This window comes from Rhinolophus sinicus, linkage group LG04 (genome assembly GCF_036562045.2).
Source record: "Rhinolophus sinicus isolate RSC01 linkage group LG04, ASM3656204v1, whole genome shotgun sequence".
Taxonomy (NCBI): domain Eukaryota; kingdom Metazoa; phylum Chordata; class Mammalia; order Chiroptera; family Rhinolophidae; genus Rhinolophus; species Rhinolophus sinicus.
This window is the reverse complement of record NC_133754.1, coordinates 32,527,454-32,551,438: the sequence shown is the minus strand read 5'-3', so window position 1 is coordinate 32,551,438 and position 23,985 is coordinate 32,527,454.

The following is a 23,985-nucleotide window of genomic DNA, read 5'->3' as shown; positions in this document are numbered from 1 at the left end:
AGTTCTCAGATTTACTCTTGCATGTGCAATGAAGCATTACTTTTACTTTCTCAGAAAAGCAGGTACATTTAGGATACATTAAGCAATCAAAAGAAAAATTTTTTTAAACATATGTTCTAGTTCAGTTTCCTTATATAACTCAATTATTTTCCATATAAATTCTCAAGTTTTTTTTAGATTTTGTTCTTTTATGTTTCTGCATATATACACATTTATTAAATGTATTATGTATAAATATATAATATGATGTATTTATATAATATATTAGTGAATAATTCATTGCTTTTCAGTATCTTGCTTTATTTAATTAATTAATTTTTAAATTCTAGAACCATTCCTAATGTCATCTGTGGGGCCTCCCCTATGATTGTTATTAATATGTTATCCATATTATTTGATACTACGGATATCTAATGCTTTCCCACTTTTAAAAAACAATCTAATTGTAACACATTGATAAGAGTACACTGCCATCAGATTACTTAAGTTTGAATTCCAGTTCTCCAAATTAACCAGAAGAAACTTCAGTTTACTCACTCATAAAATAGATATAAAATACTACCTAGTTCACATAAGTATGAGGTCTGAATAAAAAAAAAAAAGGTTTAAAAGACAACACATGATGGAGTAAGCAGTAAATTAATATTATTAGACATTGGTATGATTATTTTATAAATTGGCAACATCTATTTGCGCTAATTTTTTATTATTTCATTAATATCAATACAATATTATATTGATGAATCTGACATATTAAGATTTTTGATACATTGATTTCATTCTTCAATTATTATATTGATGAATCTGACATTTTAAGATTTTTGATACATTGATTTCATTCTTCAGTAATTTTCAATAGAGAGCACACGTGAGAGGTAAGCCTGAGTCTCCTATTCTCACAAGGTTTATTTCTGTCTTCCCATTTTTAAAGTTTGTTTAGTTTTGTATAGAATTCTAAATTCCAAATCAGTTGCCCTTCCATCAGCCTGGTATTTGAATGATTATAGCTTTGTTCAACACCAAATGTCTGATAAACAAAGGCCTTAATGAATTCATTAAGATTATTTTTCAACTTCTCTTAAACCATTTTCAACATAATTCAGTTTTGGTATAGAGAAAGGTGACAAAACTCTAATTTTTATACCTTTGTAGGCAGTTTGTGTCACTTCTAAAAGCTTTTCATAGTTTCTCTCATTCTATACAGTTCAGATATTTTACCATGATGTTTGTTTTGTGGGCCATTTCTCATTCTTCTTTGTACTTGGCAGTTCCTTTAAATATACAGAATTCTGTATTTCTTCAGCTCTGGAAAATTTTCTAAGAGTCCAGATTTATTTTAAGAGACCCCAGTCCTAATATAATTACTAATGTGGCTCTCTCTCTCTCTCTCTCTCTCTCTCTCTCTCTCTCTCGATCTATCATCAATTTTTTCCTTTGCCATAACTAAAAATTTGGGACAAGAGAGGGGACAGCACATGTGATCCCGTTGGCATTTTGGTTTAGTCTTCTATTTGTTCTTTATTTCCTTTTTTTGGTATTACTTTAGTTATTTTTTAGTATTTATTTATTGGATATTGGTTGGGATGAATATCTAACATGACTGAATAACATATTTTCCTTTATGATAATTTTAATTACTTCCTCAATTATGTGAAATATAACTTCTTCTATATATTAAATCAAATACTGAGTGACATACAGGAACTGGTTTTAAATCCAATATATTCTAAGTCTTAATATTCTTGAAATATATCAGTACCATATTGTTTGAATTACTATAGCTGTATTCTAAACTAAATGTTCAAAAAGCAAGCCATCATGTATTAAAATTATTTTTCAATTTCTCCTAAATATTTTATTGGGTATGCTTTTTATGACCAAATTGCCAAAAAGTAATTTTCAAGATTTATAAAAACTTGGTGACATTCAAATATAAGTGTGTCATAAATTTTAAAATTCACTTGTGAGGGCACAAGCAGTGTGGCAAAATTGATACAAAACATATTTTTAAATACACATTAATTTTTTAACAGTTTTCGGTTTACAGAAAAATTGAATAAAAAATAGAGATTTATCATATACCACCTCACCTTTCCTCCAGTTTTCACTGATAACATCTTACATATGTTAAGATCGATAAGCCAATATTGAAACATTATCAACTAAAATCTATATTTTACATTAGAGCTTACTTTTTGTGTTGAACATTTTGTTCTTGGCAAATGCATGACATTTATCATGCAGTATTATATAGAATAGTTTCACTGCTCCAGACTCCACTGCTCCAAACACCACCTATTCATGCCTCTTTTTCTCCTAATCCTTGCCAACCACTGATCTTTCTACTGTCTCCATAGTTTGAACTTTTCCAGAATGTTATGTTGTTGGAATCATACAGTATCAGACACATCCAAGAGCCAAGAGCCGTCTCCCCCTTACCAATATGCTAAGATTTAAGATTCCTCCATGTCTTTTTGTGGCTTGCTAGCTATTTGTTTTATAGTGCTGAATAATATTCTATTGTATGGATGTAGAACAGTTTATCTATTCACCTATATAGGGACATCTTAGTTGCTTCCAGGTTTTGACAATAAGGAATAAAGCTGTTAAAATCTATGTGCAGGTTTATGTGTGGCCATGATATTTCAACTCATTTGGGTCAATACTAATGAATATGGTTACTGGATCGTATGGTAAGACTATGGTTAGATCTGTGAATCTGCCAAAATTGATTTCCAAAGTGGCTGTATCATTTTACACTCAGCAATGCATGAGAGTTTTTGTTGCTTCATATCCTTACCAGCATTTGGTGTTGTTGGTGTTTTGAATTTTAGCCTTCCCAATACATATGTAATGATATAACATTGTTGTTCTAATTTACTATTTTCTAATGACATATGATTTTGAGAATCTTTTTGTGTGCTTCTCTGCCATCTGTATATTTTCTTTATGGAGTTGTTTATTCAGATGTTTGCCCATTTGTTGTTGGATCATTTATTTTGTTGTTTAGTTTTAAACAACAAAAGGTTGTTTAAGGTTTGTCTATTCCGGATACCAGTCTTTTGTCAACAAATGTTTTGCAAATATTTTCTCTCAGTACGTAGGTTGTCTTTTTCATTATCTCAATAAAGTGTTTTACAAGTTAGAAGTTTTTAATTTTAATGGATTTCAATGTATTGTTGTTGTTGTCGTTTTTCTTATATGGCTTATGACTTTATATCTAAGAAGTCATTGTCAAACCCAAGGTTACCTTGATTTTTTCCTGTGTTATCTTCTAGAAGTTTTTTAGTATCGTGTTTTGCATTTAGGTTTTGATTCATTTTGATTTAATTTTTGTGCAATGTGTAAGGTCTGTGTCTAAACCAATCGTTTTAGGCCTGTGCATGTCTAATTGTTCTACCACCATTTGTTGAATAGTCTTTTGTCATTGAGTTGCTTTTGCTCCTTTGTCAGTTAACTATATTGTGCAGAATGAGGACATTTTAAGAATCGATTATAGAAAATTAAGAAATAAATTATTATTGTATATAGGCTGGCAATTTATTCCTATTTATGTTCTAGAAGGCAATAGAATCATAACTACGGGTTCTTGTGACAGAAACTATTTGCATATCTACTAGATAAAGAAACCATAATTTAACATGCAACTCCAGAGTCTGGGTCAGGATCAATAGTGAATAGTACAATGTTTCCCCGAAAATAAGACCTACCCCAAAAATAAGCCCCAGTTAAGATCATCAGCCAGAATGACACATTTAGTACATTATGATGAAGTTCCAGAAGAATAGGACATGACTGTATTTGAATAAATGAAGATTGTTGCACAGGAAAAAGTAAGACATCCCCTGAAAATATGCCCTAATGTGTCTTTTGGAGCAAAAATTAATGTAAGACTCAGTCTTATTTTCGGGGAAACACGGTATGTCAAACAAAAGTACATCCAATACATGTCTGAGCTCAAATATCACATCTGCAGGAAGGTCTTTCCTAAGTATGCTACTTTAAGTAAACTCTTCCTCAAGAACGTTTTATCAGATGATGTATTAAGTTCCTTCTTTATAGTCATAGTCCCTATAACTTTAATTGCCAAATAATAAATGTAGAAGAAACAGGATATCCCACTTTTTCAGCCTTCTTACACTTAAGTGGGCCGTGTAATTTGTGACGAAAAGTAACATATCACTTCCAGGCACAGACAAGGGAAAGCCTATGTGAGACTTTCCACCTGCATTATAGCCTGCTGAAACATGTGGAACCTTTTTGGAGGCAGAGAAGGAATGTTGAGACCTAAGCAGCCTAGATTTGCACAGCGGGGGTTGACAATGTTGTCTAGACAGATGTCTGAACCTACAGACATGGGGCAGTGAGAAATAAACCTTTAGGCATTTGTAAGACATTTTGGTGCTGTTAGCACAATAAAACCTAGGCTATCCTGACTAATACAACATGTACATTTTAGTACAGTTTATACATATTTTCGATGCATGGTTATAGGAAAGTGAAAATATGTTTTCTCCAATGAGAACAATTCTAAGTGCAGCAAAATGATTATATTACTTTAAAATGAAACTATTTTTAAGTAAAAACCAAATTGAATCTAGTAATAAGAGATTCTCCCTGAGTTTCTCCAAAATTCCCAGGCAGAAGAACCAACACAGCAGTCATAGGGTAAGGATCAAACATCAGACACATCCAAGAGCTAGTAAGATCAATCCTCATTTTCTGTTTATATGGTAAATCTTCTCAAGCTCAAATTTTGGTCTTCATTCTTATCTTTGCCTGTTTAATGTTGGCCTCCATTTATATCCTTCTGTCCTCTGCTATGTACTATAAGACGTTGGTAATTTACAAAGTACATTTCTCCTGTGTCTTGCTAGCTGACTTTCTAATCGGTTCTGCCAATAGGAAATATTGTTGGTAGATCAGAGGTGGGAGAAAGAGGAATTTCCTGATCTGGCCTAGCAGTTACTGGCAGCTGCTAGCATTACTTGGAGCAGTGGGAACAGTGAGGTATTATTGGACTTGAGCATTTGTTTCATTGTTTCAATGCTGATATCCTTATTAGTATGTCTAGAAGTACTACGATAGCCTCTTTCAGCATGCAATAGCTGATGTAGGCCAGTGGCCTCCAGCACAGGGGCATTAGCAACTTAGATTACTTGGTATTATCTCTTCTTCCTTTTTATTCCTCCAATCCCTACGGTCTTTCTTTCTTTTTTTTTTTTTTTAATTAGTTTCAGGTGTACAAGACAAAGCAATACTTAGATGTTTATCATTTATATCCCTCACACTGTGTGGACCCCCCTCCCCCCATCCACTATCCCTCTGACATCGCACAGAGCCATTACATTTCCACTGTCTCTGTTCCTAATGCTGTACTCTGCTTCCTGTAACCATATACTTACATATATATATATAATTATAGCTGGTATTCATTATTGTTCAGCTTCAGGTGTACAGTGCAGAGATCAGGCATCTACATCATCCCTGAGGTGGTCTCCCAAATGGGACATGTGTCCATCTGATACCCTACAAAATCTTTACATTATTGATTACGTTCCCCAAATTAATTTTCAATACCCTGTGGCCATCTTGTGGTTACCGACTATTTTCTAAACCCCTCACCTTCCCCCTTATCCCCACCCCCCCGCCCATCTAGCAACCCTCAGTTTTTCCTCTATGTCTCCAAAACTGTTTCTGATTAGTTCATTCACTTATTCTTTTCTTTAGATTCCGGATATAAGTGAGATCATATGATATTTGTCTTTCTCTGTCTGACTTATTTCACTTAACATAATGTTCTCTAGGCCATCCATGTTGTTGCAAATGGTAAGATTTCTTTCTTCTTTATGGCTATGTAATACTCCATTGTATAAATGTTCCACAGTTTCTTAATCCAGTCATCTACTGATGGGCATTTCGGTTGTTTCCATGTCTTGGCTATTGTGTATAGTGTGCAATAAACATAGGGGTGCATAAAGATTTTTGAATTGGAGTTTTGGATTTCTCCGGATAGATACCTAGGAGTGGGATTGCTGGATCATAAGGTAGTTCCATTTTCAGATTTTTGGGATACCTCCATACTGTTTTCCATAGTGGCTGCACCAATCTGCATTTCCACCAACAGTGCACAAGCGTTCCCTTTTCTCCACATCCACGCTAGCACTTGTTGTTTGTTGATTTATTGATGATAGCCATCTTGACTGGGGTGAGGAGGTATCTCATTGTGGTTTTTATTTGCATTTCTCCTACCGTCTTTCTTTTGATCATTCAGTCCTCTGCCACTGTGTAACCATTCAGCCTGTTTGAACAATGCACACTGATTTCTATTTCCTTGACAGGACTAGGGTAAACATAGGGACAATGTACTTGACATATTACAGGAAGGCATTGATGAGAGAATTAATAATTTGTCTAAAACTCATTTTGCCATTCAAATGAGTGGATGTGATATAATGCATAGGAAATGGACATATTTTTGTTTTATATGGACAGATTCCTCTAGTGATCTGAATTCTCTTGAATAAACATTGCAAATTGAAGTAAGTCCTCATTGAGACATTTAGGTAACCTGAAATAGCTTTCTAAAGTTTTAAACCCTAAAATCTATGCACTTCACTCTGTTGGATACATTTTGGTATTTTACTTTACGCACATTTTTAACAAGCTCTTTAATCTCTTTGTTCAGCCCAAAGTAAACTACTTTGGAACAACATTTTATGTGGAGGTGTTAGAATGACTCTTAAAAGCACAGTGACCAAAACCAGGATTAGTAATTGACAGCTTAGCCACAGAGGAAAAAGAAATACTGAAAAAGAGAAACATAGGAACTCTTAAAAGTATAATCATACAGAACAAAATGTACAGAGACACATTCATTTACAGCTTTCAAAATGTCCCTAAATGTCTAAAATAATCAATTTTCTATGACATTTAGTCATTAATAAAATATATTTTAGCTTTTAAATTTTAAAACACCAGGATCATACAAATATGTAGAAAAATTATATAACATGTTTTAAATAACAGGGAAAAGTACACAAAGGGCTCTGATATCTAAATGAGATCCCCTTTATGCACAATGTCCATGAGCAGTTTCAATTTATATTGATTTTCTCAGCATCATTTTTAATGGTCCCTTCTCTCACACTTAACAATTGTTTTGGTTTATACAATAAGTTGCATGTTTCTCACATCAAGTGATAATATATTTGTCATAATAGTATTTTAAATTATGAATTTAATTGATGTGCCAGTACCTGACACACTTTCTAGCACAGTGGTAGTGTCAGAGATTGTTAGTTATTCTCAATATCTATGCTGCCATTTTCCCAAAATTTTACATGCAAATTCAAAATACATATGAGTTTAAAAAGCCAGGTGAAACTGTGGATAAGTTCAGGTCAGATAGAATATGGACAGATATATCATCTGGAAGCTTATAGAAATCTTCCTGTCTCTTCCTTAAGAAAGAGCTGGCAGACACATTTTGACCTTTCATCTCCTCCTCTTTGTCACTTTTTGGGATGCTTATGCTCCATTTTGGAACATAAGATAGGGGGCGAACCCTTTCAGAACATGGCAGAGTTCTGAACAGTGAAGACCTTGGTTTCCTGGGGAGTTCATAGAACACAGCCAATAACCAGCCCTTAACTCTAAAGTGTGTTTATACAAGAGAGAAATAAACATAGATCCTATTTGACACTTTTATTTGCAGCCAAATGTAGTCTTCACTGAGATAGTAGATATTTAATAAATATCTAAATGGTGGATCAATGATTAAATCAAGACCAAGCTAGCATTTAATCAAACCTAGAGACAATGTTTTCTTTACAGTGCTTTGAGGAGCAAAGTGCAGCAAATCCAACTCAAATTATTTTGAACAATATTAGCATATTTAATCACATAACAGGAAGGCTACAGCTACCATAGGATCCAAGGTCTGATGATTTAACAGAATAGTAGCATCATAATTTATGCATAATTTTTCCATAGCTCCACCTGGTCATCCTTGGAGAGTCACGGCACATTGAGAATGATTGCTGGAAGCAATACCTACTTTATTCAGCAGGAAAGAGATAACTGTTGCCTAGATTTTAAAAGTGGAAAACTTTTGTGGGAAGTCAATGGTAAACTCCTATTGACTTCTATTGTATTCATTCCTTGCACTGTGAGAACACTACCATGTTTCCCCCAAAATAAGACCTAACCGGAAAATAATCTCTGGCATGATTTTTCAGGATGACATCCCCTGAACATAAGCTCTGATGTGTCTTTTGGAGCAAGAATTAATATAAGACCTGGTCTTATTTTTGGGGAAACACAGTATGTGCTGATTCATTTAGACTGGGTTTCCTGGAGCAACAAAAAGTAAGGAAGATGAAATATTCATTGTAGTCTTAGACTGTTCATAGCCCATCCAACATCTATTATACATTAAAGCAGGGGTGGGGGTGGTATAGATAGATAGTTGGAGAAGCAGTGAATGCCTATGGAATTTAATGACAGTACCTTCTATTGTGTACCTCTTTGGCAACCTGACATCTACATTTGCTTCTTATTCATATATACTTCCAAAAATGCTCACTCCAATCTCCCCAGGAGACAACTGAGTCTCCTGTCCAGGATTTCAATGTAGTATATATTCCTTTTCATCAGATGCACATAAGTTTCTTTATGGCCTGGCATATACATATAATGTACCCAACCCCAGTGTATGTATATAAATATACAGTGATTAAAAAAAAATTCATGAAGAATCTAATTTGTGAAACTGAATAGAAACGGCCATCCACTTTCATTTGATCACATATCACAACATGGTGGAGAGGAAATATAAAACTTCTTTGAGCTGGTTGTAGAGTTATCTTTAGGAAGATTCCCCGTGTTCATTGTTCCCTGGGACTTCATCTGAGATTAATGCATATTCTAGTGTTATGATAAATTTTAAGCATTAAATTATGATTTACACTCAAAACTGCTGTCTGCAGATGAACTAAAAATAAAGTCTAGGTAAAAATGGCAAAGTGCTATATCACTGAATTCAGAATTATTACTTATTAATACTACCGTATTAATAAAGAACTGAAAGAAATTTAAAATAACTATTGAAAACAGTTAGCTATAAGAGCATTTTTTCCAATGCAAAGTATTTATTATCTTTAAAGTTAGAAAATTATCTCATTCTGTTATAGAAATTACAGAGTTTTGTTTCATGAAAGTGAATATTGAAAACAGTATAAGATTGGGGCAGTTTGCTTCTACATATATTTTTTACTTAAAATTGTTACATGTGTAATCTTGTATGCATTTTCTACATTATTAGAAATAGAAATTCAGCAGGTAATCACCATGTAACTTGCTGTAAACAAAAAATAATATTCAACAAAATAAAGGTAGATTTTTCTTTAAAGATTTTTTTTTTTTATAAATTCAGCTTCAAGACTACATTCCTCTAAATATTCCTAGGGCGACAGTGATCATTATTACAGAGACTTCAAATCATTTGATCTGAAAAGTTAAACCTGGCAGGTCTGTCTTATCTTTGCTCTTTTATTTCTTTTGAGTATTTTGCAGGACTAATCATGTTGATTCATATGTGGTAAAAGAGACTGCTGTGAAAACTGCTTCTGAGCAATATGTTACTGATGAAAATGGTGCTATTTAATATTTTAAAATAAAGATGGAATAACTTTAGTGTTAGAAGATGCATGGATTTCAGTGGGAATTGGATGAGGCTTCTATTTGAACTGATATCCGTTAATAGTTAAGCTGAATTGCAAATGCTGCTAGCATTTGCTGTCAAAAGAGAAAAATGAGGCTTAAAAATGCCTAGAAAAGTTTTCCTTATGGTTGATTGTTACATTATAAATCAATCTTGAAAAATTATATAAGTGGTTATCAATGGTTACAAGGTAAATTGTGCATTTTTCTTACTTTGCTACAGTTACTTTTTTTTCACTCCACTCAATTTTCTTGGTTAAATATTATGATAAGAACAGATAATAAGAAGGCATATTTTTCAATCTCACACTTCCTATTACTTTTAAAATTGATTATTTCTATTTAGTATAGTGATATTACAGTGGAAAGTCCTTCTAAAATGCAAGAGATTTGGAGCAAGAGGGTAAGAAGGCTTTCCAAGAATCATGGAGAGTTCACTTTCCTGATGGAGAAAACCCTTTGCTTTCCTCAGGGAACACATCAAATTCCATGAGGAGAGGAACTTTCATCTATCTCTGGCTCACCAGTAGCTAGCTATCCCTTTGCCTGGAACAAAATAGATGTTCAATATATATGGTGATTACACGAATGGATAAAATGTCACACCTCTTCTCTTCTCTAAAGAAGGGTAGCCATAGACAAATGTCAAATGGTTTCATGAAATTAATTTGATCTGAGTCCTACTTAACGCTAAGACTGTACTCGGTGCCATGAAAGAGGAAAAGAAACATAGGGGCTTTGGTTTCTTAAGTAGAGAAAGTAATTCTATTTCCAACTAAGAAAAGCTTATGTATTTTATAAGCTTATTGAATTTATGTCACATAATCATTTTATGTTTGTATATAAATGAATAAGTAAGGAGCTATGTGCTTTCTGTGCTAAAACATCTATCAGTAGACAGAGACTTCGAATAAGGAAAATTCCATCACCTATGAAATCAGCACACCATTGTCAAAAAGTATCACTGGAGTAAGACCACACATTAAAATAATGCTTTCCTCCTTGAAACTTTCACTTTTCCGTGATTTGTATTCTACCTTAAATTCATAATGAGATATAGTTCTTGCATACCTCAAACAAGCAGCACCACTCTCAAAAGAACAGCAGAAAATAACAGAGTCTTACATAAAAAAATTGGAAAATTATAGCATAATTAAGTATTACTTGAACTGGGAAAGTAAAAAGGAAAGGATTTCCCATGTGTGAGAAGTTTGCTACCTTCAGTGATTTTTTTTTTAGGATTTCTAAAATTCTCTAAGAAATAATTATAATTTATTTTTTGCTCTTGTAATTACAAATCATGAGAATTCCTTTTAATTTTGTAGAACTTTAGTGAGAAAACAAATATCCAACACGTTTTATACACAAAACCTAAAGAGGAGTGAACACAAAAAGTAGAGCATCAAAGAGACAAATGAGCCCTATTTAAAGGAGAATTCCCTGATGACAACATCACCCAAACACCTGCACAGGTTCTTACTGTCACTTAAAGGCACGCACAAGATATTCCCATAACTCACATTACCAACATACTGGTTACTTAGAAACAGCTTTTTTTACAAAGGAATTTGAGGAGGGTGACAGTTGTTCAGTAACAAATATGTTTAATCTCTATACCTGCATGCAATAAGAACAAGCAGAGATGAGTAGCAGTAAGAAGTGGTGCAGAGGGGGATAGAAGAAACTGCTGGGTTATGAGGGAAATTAAAATGTTTTACTATGTGATGCAACCCAACATTTCTATCTAAATATTCCCCAGTAAAACTATGAAATTCACAATGTAGATGATACTAACAGAAAGATGCCGAGGGATCTGGCTACTGTGGGTGCTATTTGAAATTGTAGACAAAGGATGAGTCACTATAACATTAAAGGGAAAAAAAGAAAAGAAAATGACTCAGAAAGCAAACAATGGTAGAATTTATTAGAGATGAATGTAAGCAAAATGTAAAATCCCACTTACATACATAAGGAATGAAGAATGATAAACATCATTGATAACATAATCTGTTAACTTTGAGTCCCAGATAAGCTTCATAAAACACTCAGAACTATATGAAGACACTAACCTTATGATAATTTTGCCATTCGTTAAGTTTAAATACTGTTTTTAATTTTGTTATGCTAGAGTACAAATTCATTTATTTTCCTAAAACTTAAGTGATAATAAAATGATTCAAATTTTCTGTTATTTTCATTTTAAAAAAAATTATTTCTTGAAAAACGTTTACCACAATGGGTAACAATATAGGATCTAGAATATTCAAATCCATAGCAAATACGTTATGGAAAATATGGGTAAAGTGCTGAAGCTTTAGAAAAACAAACTGTCATACATATGTTTGCCATGAATTTACAAATATAACTGGATTATATGTCTTTTTAAAAATAGCTCCACCAATATAATCACCAAATGATCTATTATATATTCTACAATATGCAATGACTCTAAAAAAAAAAAGTGCTTTTTACTACCTAAATTTCAGGCTTGAAACATCATCTGGAGTCAATCTCTTCACCTTTAAAACAACTGTTACCTCTTAAATTGAAGCTTTGTTTCAAGTATAATTGTGAGTGAATAAATTAATCATGTGCTATAACATAAAAAGAGAAAGGACAATAGGCCTCAAGGGAGAGGTGAATGCAAATGAACTGAAGAATTTAATACTCAACTTCAGTTCAATATTATGATTTTCGATTGAGCAGATGAGAAATAGCGGGGGTGTGCACTCCCCAAATCATTAGGACTGTCAACTCTTCCCTGTTCCCAAACTAAAACCCATCAACAATTTGAACAACAGAATATAATTCCACACTCCAAAAGCCTTTTGTTTTGCAAATTCATCTGTGCTACTGTTCTATGTACTGCATACCAAAGTAATGATTTAATTATTTAGCACCTACATAAATGTGTGCATTTCTGTGTGTGTTTGAACTTACATCTTGCAAACACCTGCTACTATCATGCATTATGTAGACACAGTCCCAAGTGAGAGGGAAAGTGTGTAGAATCCTCCTTAGATTTTATAATCTACTCTGTCCTTTTTTGGTGGTGTTGAAACTGCATCTAAAAATGTGAGAACATATAAAATATATGCAATGTGTTTTGCATTTTTCATACCTAAAGCAAATAGGTCACAGAATAAACTAGATGGCAGTTACTTTTTATTATTTTTACAGTTTCCAGAGAGACAGGAATGTAAGCTACTTTCACCTATCCAGGGGTGTCCAAACTTTTTCAACGTTTTTTACCAAGGGCCATATGCGGTAAAATACACAAACAGCTGGACCTCGCACTCGAGGTGAAGCACATATTGCCTCCCCTGGTTTATTTAAGTAAACTAAATGTATTTTTGGAATTTGCTGCGGGCCAATAAAAAATGGATCGCGGGGCCACTGTTTGGACACCCCTGCCTAGAGTGTCAGAAATTTTCTGTATTGGCTCATTATATAAAGGCATTTTATAACATGCTAGTGATGTCTGAGAACCATAAGGAACATACAATATCTTCAATACTGAGGTTTTTTTTTTACTATTGCATGTAGGTAATTCAGTTAGACCCAGTAAGATCAAAAGTGTCACTGATTCTTTCATCTGTTACTGAAGGGCATTAATTTTTGTTGGTGAATTATTGTTTTATGTTTTTGAGTATTCTATGGAATAATCATCCCACAGTCCGGACATCTGAGTCCAATTCTCACAGAAAACAGTGGGGAAAAATAACCATGGCACACAGATTCTTCATAAAGATAATTTTCAAGGGAAAGAGAAATTGGACTTAAATAGGCATGTAAATAAACTTCTTTTCTAAAAATGTGATAAAAGTCCATTTGAGGGCACTGAGGATTTGGGCAACAGAGTGGTCATTACTTGACTGTAGGCAAAGTAACTTAGCACGCTGTAGTTCCTGGAGTGTTATCTCTCAGTTTCCTGGTGGGAAGTTCTTGTTGAATCTTCTCTTGAATTGAAAGACATTATGGAATTTCTTTTCTTGATTTATGTTTATGTGAAATATAGTGTGGATATACTGTGACACCAAACAGGTCTTGGTCTAAAGTTAATTTCCAGTAGGCAGTAAGTGAGTGAGCTTGGAACGGTAGTTCAAAACCTAGAGGTTTCATTTACTTCTCTGTGGCTTGCAATGATAATGGCTGTTCCAGATTTAGATAAGATAGTGGATGCAAACTACATATTTAGTATAGTCACATACCAGGTATTCCAGGAATACGATGTCACTCCCTCTTTTACTAAGACTTCTTTAATTCTTGGAAATATATGGCAAGTCACTAAATTTAATTATAGACAATATCTGCAAAATAACCCAGATGTTTGGTGTTGTATTTGGACCTTTAATCTTGGACCTTGATCTTTATTAGGTATTAATAACAATTAATAATTAACATTATTCATGTTTTGGTGATATATTCTTCTAAATTTAATATTTATTTTTTTCAACAAATATTATTGAACAATTGACAACAACAAAACCCTGAGTCAAAATGTCCTGTACAGAGATTTAACATTTATTGAGCCTTGTATGGCATATATTTTAAAAGCAGCTATTGTTATCCTTATTTTTTCATATAGTCACTGAAAGTTAAATTTAAATAACTTGTCCACATTTATAAAGTTAACATTTAGGCATGGGTTTCTTTGGCTCCACAGTCCATCTACCATGAAACACAGTTGTGCGGGTAGAGGGTAGTGATGAGAATGCTCCATGGATCCCTTTAATATCTTGTTTATGTGATTCTGATCAATAAATTTCTAAATATGATGGAAACAATTCCAAAATGTACGGTATTAATCAACTATGTCAAGAAAGTCATTTTCAATTCTATCAGAATTGTTATTCAAGTATAAAAAACAAATTGAAAATGGCTGTAGATCAAGATTAGCCTTAGTTTTACAAACGGTAAAAAGTGAGCATATTAGAAGTGGGATGAGAGGAGAGACAAGAGAAGAAACAAGGGGAAAAATCAAAGCTGTTCCTCTTAGCCCAGGTATAAAGATTGAAGTTGTAATTACAGATTATGTTGTAATATGTAAAAAGGGAAACACGGGTACAACTCTTCCTTGTAGATTAGAAAATCATTAAGTTACATGCATCACATTATTGTCATAGCATCCAGATTCCTTAGGGCTAACTCTCCCGTATTTGTCTCTACATTTCCCTCTTTCCTCACGGCTGTGTAATTAATTTTCTTCATCAATCTCTGATATTTCTCATTTTCATTCCTAGCCCACAAACCTCTCAACTCTCTATTCTCTTATCTACGCTCAACACTTTTTTTTAATCAATGTATCTTGTTTCTTCTTCAAAATACTTTAACATTCTCCTTTTCCTCTTCTCACTTTGTTTTTCTTACATTCTCACTTCTTTCAGCTTCTCTTCAATGTAAATATCCTTGTCCAGTGTACCTCCACACATGGTCTAGCTCATTTCCTAAGCCACTTATTTGGGAAACTTGATTATATCCACTCTTTCCTTCAGTCTTTTCTCTTTATCTGACTCTCCTAGTGGTCTTCATTCTATATGATTCTCTTTTAGTCTAAATAACATATTGTCACTCTCTATTATTTTCCTCTCCACCCTATGTAACTTTTCCTTCACAGCAAAATTTCCTGAAATAATATTTAAACTTGATGGTTTTAACTCTTCAACTTCCCGTTTCTCCTCAATTTGTTCTCACTGATCAACAGAACTGACTTTTGCTAAGGTCACTGATGTCATCCATGTCAGTTAAACCAACAGATAATTTTGCGAATTATTGGATCTCTCAGAAGTAATTGACCAAAGCAGATTTCCCTATTTGTTGACATCTCCTTTGATACCATGATATTACACTCTCCTAGGTTTCCACTTGTCTTTAGGGGCTATTTTGCCTCAGTATCCTTTGCTAATTCTTCCCTTTATGATGGATGTCTTCATGGCCATAACAGGCTGACTTTTTACTTTCCTACATATTTTCTAATAAGCTTTTATTCACTGCAGTTACTTCTATCACCATCAACTTTGAAATACAAATGACAGCCCTGGAACCTCTTGTCTCAGAAATGGAATGGTTATACAGCTTTAAAACTGACATCTCTGTGTATTCTCTCATTGCAAGTATCTCAAATTCACATTTCTAGCTGGATTGTTCTGTACTTCACACCAAATCTACTTCTTTATCAGAGTTCCTATTGTAGCTGTTATAACATCTATCTATCCCCTTTCTCAAGCCACATACCAGGGCGACATCTTTGATTACCCCCTCCCCTTAACACACTAATAACTAATATAATAACTAGTCAATCATCAAGATCTTTCCATTTCAAAATTTAATAGGTCTTTTCTGAACTTGTCCACTGAGCTCCATTCCTAATGCCTTTATTATACACAAAGCTAAGTCACTGTCTTGCTAACTCTTTGAAACTACTTTTGCCTTCCTTCAATTTATTTTACCCATTGTGTCCCGAATTATCATTTATTTTTATAATGTATACATGGTGATTAATATCCTTTATTGCTTTTCTGTTAACCTCTGTGTAAAGGCCTATATCTGGCTTTCATGACACCAAAAATGGTCTCTGCTTTCTTCTTGAGAACTCTCAACACTACATCCCTACTCTCTCATTCCTGCTTTTCTTCTCTGTTCTGAGAATAAGGCATATTCCCTGCTTTTGAATGTGCCCCTCTCTTTGAATAGAATCTCTTCTAAAACCAGGCCATTACCTGTTGAACAGACTCAATTGTAGGTGTCAGCTTCAATGCAACCTACTGTAGGAGGACACACTTTTCTCTTGTCTAAGTTAGATTCATAGTCCTTTTTACTTCCACATTCATAACATTTACTGCATCTAAAATTATTTGTCAATTGTCTTTCTCAAGGGAGGGGAATATGTTTGTTATTTACCACTGAGTTCCTAGAAGCTAGCATGATGCCTGGAATATAATAGATACCCAGTTCAATAGAATTTAATTTATTTTTCTGTACTGAGGATTTCATAGACATTTATGTGGAGACCTAAATAAATAAAAAAATCAAACATGTAACATATGTAAGGTAATATGTGAATAGTAGCATGGATAATATATGGTTCATGCTGTCAATTTACTTTATAACCTGGGTCACACATTTCTATTTTTACATAATTGAAACAAATTAAGTTTATGTTTGCTAGGGTTTGAGTAGTAGTAATTGAAGGATCAGTCTATATCACTTACTTTCATATCCAGACCTAAAAGTAGATAATCAGAGAACTTATCGGGCCTTGTTTTAAGACAGGATAACTTTCTGTCTATTAAATCTTCTCTGGATTTACTTGATTATGTTCTGCTTTTAAGCAATCTGCAATCTATTCAGAATCTTTTCAGAGATCTTGGATTTGATTGTTTTAATTATAATTCTGACCTTCATGTAAAATCTGTTTCCTTTTCTATAATAGTGGGAAATCTTATGGCACACACAAACATACACACACACACTTTATGAATGGTTATGCTTGTCAAGCAAAGATTTGTCTTTCCACTTTTTCTTTTAAAAAAATGTGATCTTGAGATTATCAACTAAGTGAATAAGTCAGACAGAAAAAGTCAAGAACCATGATTTCAACTCATATGTGGGATATAAAACTGAAAGCAACAAGTGAACAAGAAAACAAAGAAAAACACATAGACACAGAGAACAGTTTAGTGGTTATCAGAGGGTAAGGGAGGGGGTGGTAGATGAGGGTAAAGAGGATCAAATATATGGTGATGAATGGAGAACTGACTCTGGGTGGTGAACACACAATACAGTGTATAGATGATGTATTACAGAATTGTATATCTGAAACATATATAACTTTACAAACCATTGTCACCCCAATAAATTTAAGAAAAAACAAAATATGTAAGAATACCAGGTTCAAAGTGAAAAGTTGTGGTTCTGCTTATTCTTAGCCATAGGATTTTAAGCAATTTATATCACTTTAAACTTCAATCTCTTACGTGGTCCATAAAAAAGTGAATTTGACACTTTCTTGGTGAACTTGAGAATAAAATAGTGAATGTAGAAAAGTTTAAGTAATATGAAAAGCATTATATAAATTTTAAATAATAATTTAACTTAGTTGTTTTTCTAACCAGCCTACTCATAGCCATGTTATACACCTTTATAAATATGGAAAAATCATGTTAGAATCTGTTCCTAGTTATTTATATCTAGACATAATTTTTCTGGGCAGAATTTTCACAATGAACTTGAAAATTCCCTAGCTACTTACTCACTTTTATTTACTGCTGTGGCAAGTTTAAATCCAATATTTCCATAAACTACATTGAATTACTCCCTTATGTTTTAGTCTATGCCTCAGTTCTCAAACTTTACCATAGATCAAACACCTCCAGAGCTTGCTAATACAGTGGGTCCCACATCCAGAGTTTCTGATGGAGTAAGTGGATCCTTTATTTTGTATTTCTTAAAAGTTCCTGGGTGGCATCTATGCTGCTACTCCAGGGGCAGCACATTAAAAAACATTGCTCTAGCAGGGCTTCTTAGATTTTAACATTCATAGCAAGTGCCTGGTTTTACCCTCAAAGACAAGTATTTCATTGCCCTGAGGTATGCCTCAAAATTCTTATTACTTCTTTAGAAGTAAATGTTTCTCAATCCCCCTTGATAAAACCATACCCTGTTGAATGAAAAGGCACGATGACAGGGATTACATATTTTATCCATGGCCTCTGTGCTCTGTCATCTAACCAAATTTTCAACCCAGACACTTTCATCGTTTAACAGGAAAAATCTACTTGCATAACTAATAAGTACTGCTCATCTGGGTCATCCCAACGTCTTTATGGGCTATTTCAAATAGAAGTCTATGGATTGAAGTACAGTGATCAAAGAAGTGTAGATTCCTCACCTCCCCTGCACTTTATTCAAACATGAGATTTTGCTTATGAAAAAATATTTCCGAATTTTGAGTGTTCTGATTCAGAAACAGTAGTCAGTTCATCGAGACTCTAGATCAATGCAATCTACCTGACAAATGCATGACTCTAATCGTTATTTCCTAGAAGATATGGAGAACAGAATTTGGACTCATCTCATGTCTGTTAGGGAGTCAAGAGAAACCCTGGTCAAAGGCACTGTTAGCTAATTGAGGACAAGAAATAACTTTCCAACACTTCATTTCTTCATGACAGATATTTATTCAGGAATTTGTTACCTTCTAAAAAACGCAATAACTCCAAGTGGCTTGGAAGCTATTGCAGGAAATAATACACAGGACCCTTTAATTCCCATATTTTTCCAGTTTGAGATTTCAGAATATCTTTACATTTCTAGCCATAATTTTTCTAGGCAGAAAAATTATGAAAACAAAGCTTTGATTATGTGCCTTCATTATGGAATAATGAAGGCATTATTATAACATGGGCTATTATAGACCATTACCATATGACAGTTAACATTTCATGACTGCTACTCAATCAAATAATTATCATGAATTTAATATGTTCATTTAATACAAGATATTTCAGGTAACACAATAGCAGTAAAACTTTTGGAAGAATAATTACAAGTTTTAAGATCATTTTACCTTATAATACTATGTTATTATGATTAGTAAAACATATGATAATCACCATAATGCTATTTTTATGTACATATCATGTATTCTTTAGTCATTGATCAAATTCCTCTGTAATAAATAATACCATGGTAAAAAAATTATATATCTTTCCTGTATGTTAGATTTTTTTTATACAGAACGAATTCCAGTCTTAGAATCAATGGATATACAGAAATGAGCATTTATATGACATGTTTTTTAGGTTATAATAAATCATGTTAATTTTACAAAATTTAGTTATAAAAAAAGCATAAAGTAGAAGAGAAAAATCAGGCATCTTAACTCAGTACAAAGACAGTAACTTTCAACAATTTATTGTACATATTTCTTTCATTTTATTGTGTTACTAAATGTTTAGTATGCCTTTATTTTCCTTAAAAGTTTAAACATAAAAATGCTTACAATTCTTAAGTATCATTTTAATAATACTAATTGTAGTAAGCACTTACATGTGCTTATTATGTCTAATATTTTGTGTAGTAAATTTTTAAAATATTAATCAAATGTTTTTACAACATAAGAAGATGATGTATTTTTGTATCTTTTACAAAGAAGTTCAAAAATTCACTGTACCTGTTTTTGGACTTTTTTTTTTTTTTTTTTTTTAAGTTAGAGCACTCTGCTTCCAATGATTTTATTAAATATTTTAAAATTAAGTTTTACATAAATGCGTATCTCATTGATTATTTTCACATCTGTATAACTCCCATTGAGAAAACAAAACATTACCAGCTCCATAGAAACAGCTCCATGATTAGTTCCAGGCATTAACCATTCGCATAACTTCCAGTAGTATAAACTAGTGTCACTTGTTTTTTAGCTTTATCGAAAATGAATCCTACTACATGTTTTCTTTATGGTTTATTTAGTGCAGATATCTTCTGTGTGAGATTTATACATCTTTTTACATAAAGCTGTAGTTGGTTCGTTTCCATTGGTATTTGCTATACATATGAATATATATACGAAAACATCAGTTTTAACTACATCCTACAGTAACTAATGCTGCATAATAAGGCTATGTATAAAAATATGACTAAATTGTCGAACAAGTAGAAACTGAATAAAGCTTTTAATTAACTAAAATAGTGAGTGATAAATCAACTGTATGATTATTTATTATGCTCACATAGCCTCCACAAGCTATTGAAAATTCTCAGTAAGCACCCCAAAGCTTTAAAGAGATTATGTTTTATATCACTAATATTATATATTTAAATATATACATCAATTGAAACAAGTGTCTGTGTTGCCTTTTAATGTCATAAGCCCCCACTTCCCAATCTTCATACCACTGGTAGGACATGTTTATTAAATGATCTCTTTAAGATCTATCATTTCAGGTATTTGTACATCTAGTTAGGGAAACAAAATTTAACCTAATGTTAGGAATTGTCTTAAATTGTTAAGCATTGTGAATGTAATAAATTGAGCATTTATAAAATTAACTAAACATAGGTCGCTAATAACAACTGAATTAATGGGCATTTTACTAATAATTTATAAAATACAATAATATTATATTTATTTGCTTTAGTTATAGTAAAGCAGAAATGAAATGAGAGTTATGCCGACACAGACAGATCAATCAGTACCTGTGGACAGCAAGGTTCCTATAATGATGACTTTGTCCAGCTTCCATTCTACCCTTCTGCCTCTTGGGAAGCAACACATGCATATTGATATAGAATATGCATAATTTCAAAGATTAGTCCTCTTGAAGTATAAAAATCTATATTGAAATCATGTTATCTAGAGAATTATCTAGAAAATTCATATCATTCTATCTTAGACGCCACTGACAACTGAACTGGCTCTAAATGATGTGGAATTTTCTTGAGGCCAGTCTCTAGAGTATGAACAGGTCATGAGCAGCATGTTTAATGCTGAAAATCAAGTTCACAGTGTATTCAATGAAAATTTCTAAGAAAGTACACTGGAAAAGACATGATCAAATATTAAAAAAAACAAATAGTGCCAGTAATAAAATAACCTTTCAACTTAGGTAAATGTGTGATTCCACAATAATAAATAGAGAATACTGTTTAACTGAGTTGAAGGTACAAAAAGCAAACACAATATTTTAATTTAAACTATAAAATGCTAATATAGTATATCTAGGTATATTGAAAATGTGTCAGTCTGGCTCCAAAATGAAAATTTTAAAGTTACATATGAATATTATGTAACCAAAAATATATAAGTGAATTTGAATTTCTCATATTGTTTAAATAAACATTAACATTTATGCCTATACATACACAGTATTTTTACAAAATTATATTTAAATGAGCAGCTGAGAGAATTATAAAAATGTTATTTGAAGAACCCCAGAACTTATTTCACATTAATTTAAGAAGTGCCTACTTGATTTTATTAACTATAACACTTTATACAGATCATGAGGAAGATATATTGTGATGTTTGAAATGCAAGAAACATTTTATTTACAAAATGTTGAGCACTATGTTGTACCTCAGTCAAATGATATTAAGACAGCACATACATAGATACCTAGAATCCACATATATATCCAGTGTGTTCTTCCAAACAGGAGTATATTTGCCAAATAATGCATTTCCTTTTGGAAAAGATGCCATTTTCCCTTCAAATTCGATGAATACATTCTATATAATGCTACCATCGTTCTCATTAATAAATGGCTTATTACACAATAACATTGTCCCTTTCAAAAAAACTAAGGTAACACTGCCTCACCTTGAATAAACAGCTTGAATATTGTAACAATGTTGTGTGAATATGTTCCACCCATGATGTCTCATGCTGTTTTGTGTCTGTATGCTAGAGTAACATCTTGTGCATTTCAGCAACTTTGTTGGTAATGAATGAACTTGAACATATTTAACAACTGGGTAATTTAAATACATGTCAATTAATAGAGTGATTACAAAATAGCTCTTAAATATTCTTTTAAATATTAAATTTTATAGAGTATACCTTATAAATACTGTTTTCCACATTTAGATGGAGAAAAGGACTTTTGATAGTCTGTTTCTTGTTTTTTCATGTGTATGTTTATATGAGTGTGTGTTATAATCAGTTGATAGTATGGTGGAATATATTCAAACTGACATGTTCAAATCTCAAACAATATTATTTTATTAACATACATTAATGTTGTATGTCAACATTAAATTGTGTGACTTTGGGGAAGTTTAACTGCTTTAGTTCAGGTTTTTTGTTGTTGATTTTTTGGATGAAGATTATAAATATGTTGAGAGGATCAGTTCGTATTGTGAAGAGAAGCTAATTTCTAATATATGCTCAGTAAATAGTACCTAAAACCATGTCTTCATTTTCAAGGAAAAAAAAAAAAAGTGTTGTTCCTTCTGTCATTCTCTTTTTATGTTTCTCCCTTTAATTCTTTCACTATTAGTTTTAAAATGGTAAATATATGAATCACATTTCCACTTTAAGCAGTTAACGAGGTAGTTTAGCAAATAAAAATAAGTAACTGCAAATCAAAATATAAAAATTTTATTTCCATGTACAACTCAACTAGTGTACAATGCAGGTGCAGAAAATAAGATGTTTTGTTTGAATTTTCTTTTCTACTGAGAAATATATAATACAGGAATTTGTATGAATAATATGCATTTCTTGCCAGAGTCCCTACATTACCAAAATGTTATTATGTTTTAAGCTGCATTTGAATGTGTGGGTAAAAAAATAAGTTTTGAGTAAGCCATAAAAACAATTGCTTTACAGTAAGCATTGTATTTAACCACAGTGCATCTAAGTTGCTATGCCACTGGCACATAAACTGGTTTTATTTTGTAAAAGGCAATTATAAGGTACCATTTCATTAAAAGAAAGCTTCTTAGGCTACACATTTTCAAAAGAGAGAAAGAGCTAGAAGAAAGCAAGTTACATTCTTTTAGCCATAGAATTTTCCACTTCAAAATTAATATTAAGACACTGAACTAAAATGAGAATAAATAACAGATATACTAACATCGTGAAGCTGGTCCACTTTGCCTTTCTATTTTTTTTTTTTTTAATCTCTTGATGGTTATTTAATATATGGGTCTTATGAAGGTGAATTCTTCAGTATTTCTAGGTTAAGAGCTTAGGGACACCTAGATTTCAAAACCCATACTCACTATAAAAATAAACATATTTTAAAACTCTAGGACATCATGCCTTCCCAGTTGTATGAAATATTTTTACTTTACATACTATTTTAAGTGTCTGAAAATAACTTCAGAAGGTGCACTCTTATTAAACTTAGACTGCATAGTATTTGGTCAAATTTGTATTTTCTTTCATCCAGATCTTTGAGCTTGTAACATCTGCATAAGGTACTGTCTCAGGCCATTAAAAGAAAATGTAATTCACATACTATAATAGTCAATCTTTTAAGGTGTCCAATTTTTTGGTTTTACTAAAGTTGTACTACTGGCACCACTTTTTACTTCTAGAAGATTTCCATGACTCTAAAAAGAAACCCATACACTTATTGGCAGGCTCCCTCTAATGCCCCCCACCCCCAATTCCTGGCAACCACAATCTACTTTCTTTCTTTATTGATGTGCCTATTCTGGGTATTTCTTCTAAATGGAATCATATGATATGTGGCCTTTTATCTGACTTCTTTCATTTAGCCTCATATTTTCAAGATTCATAAAAAATCTATTCTA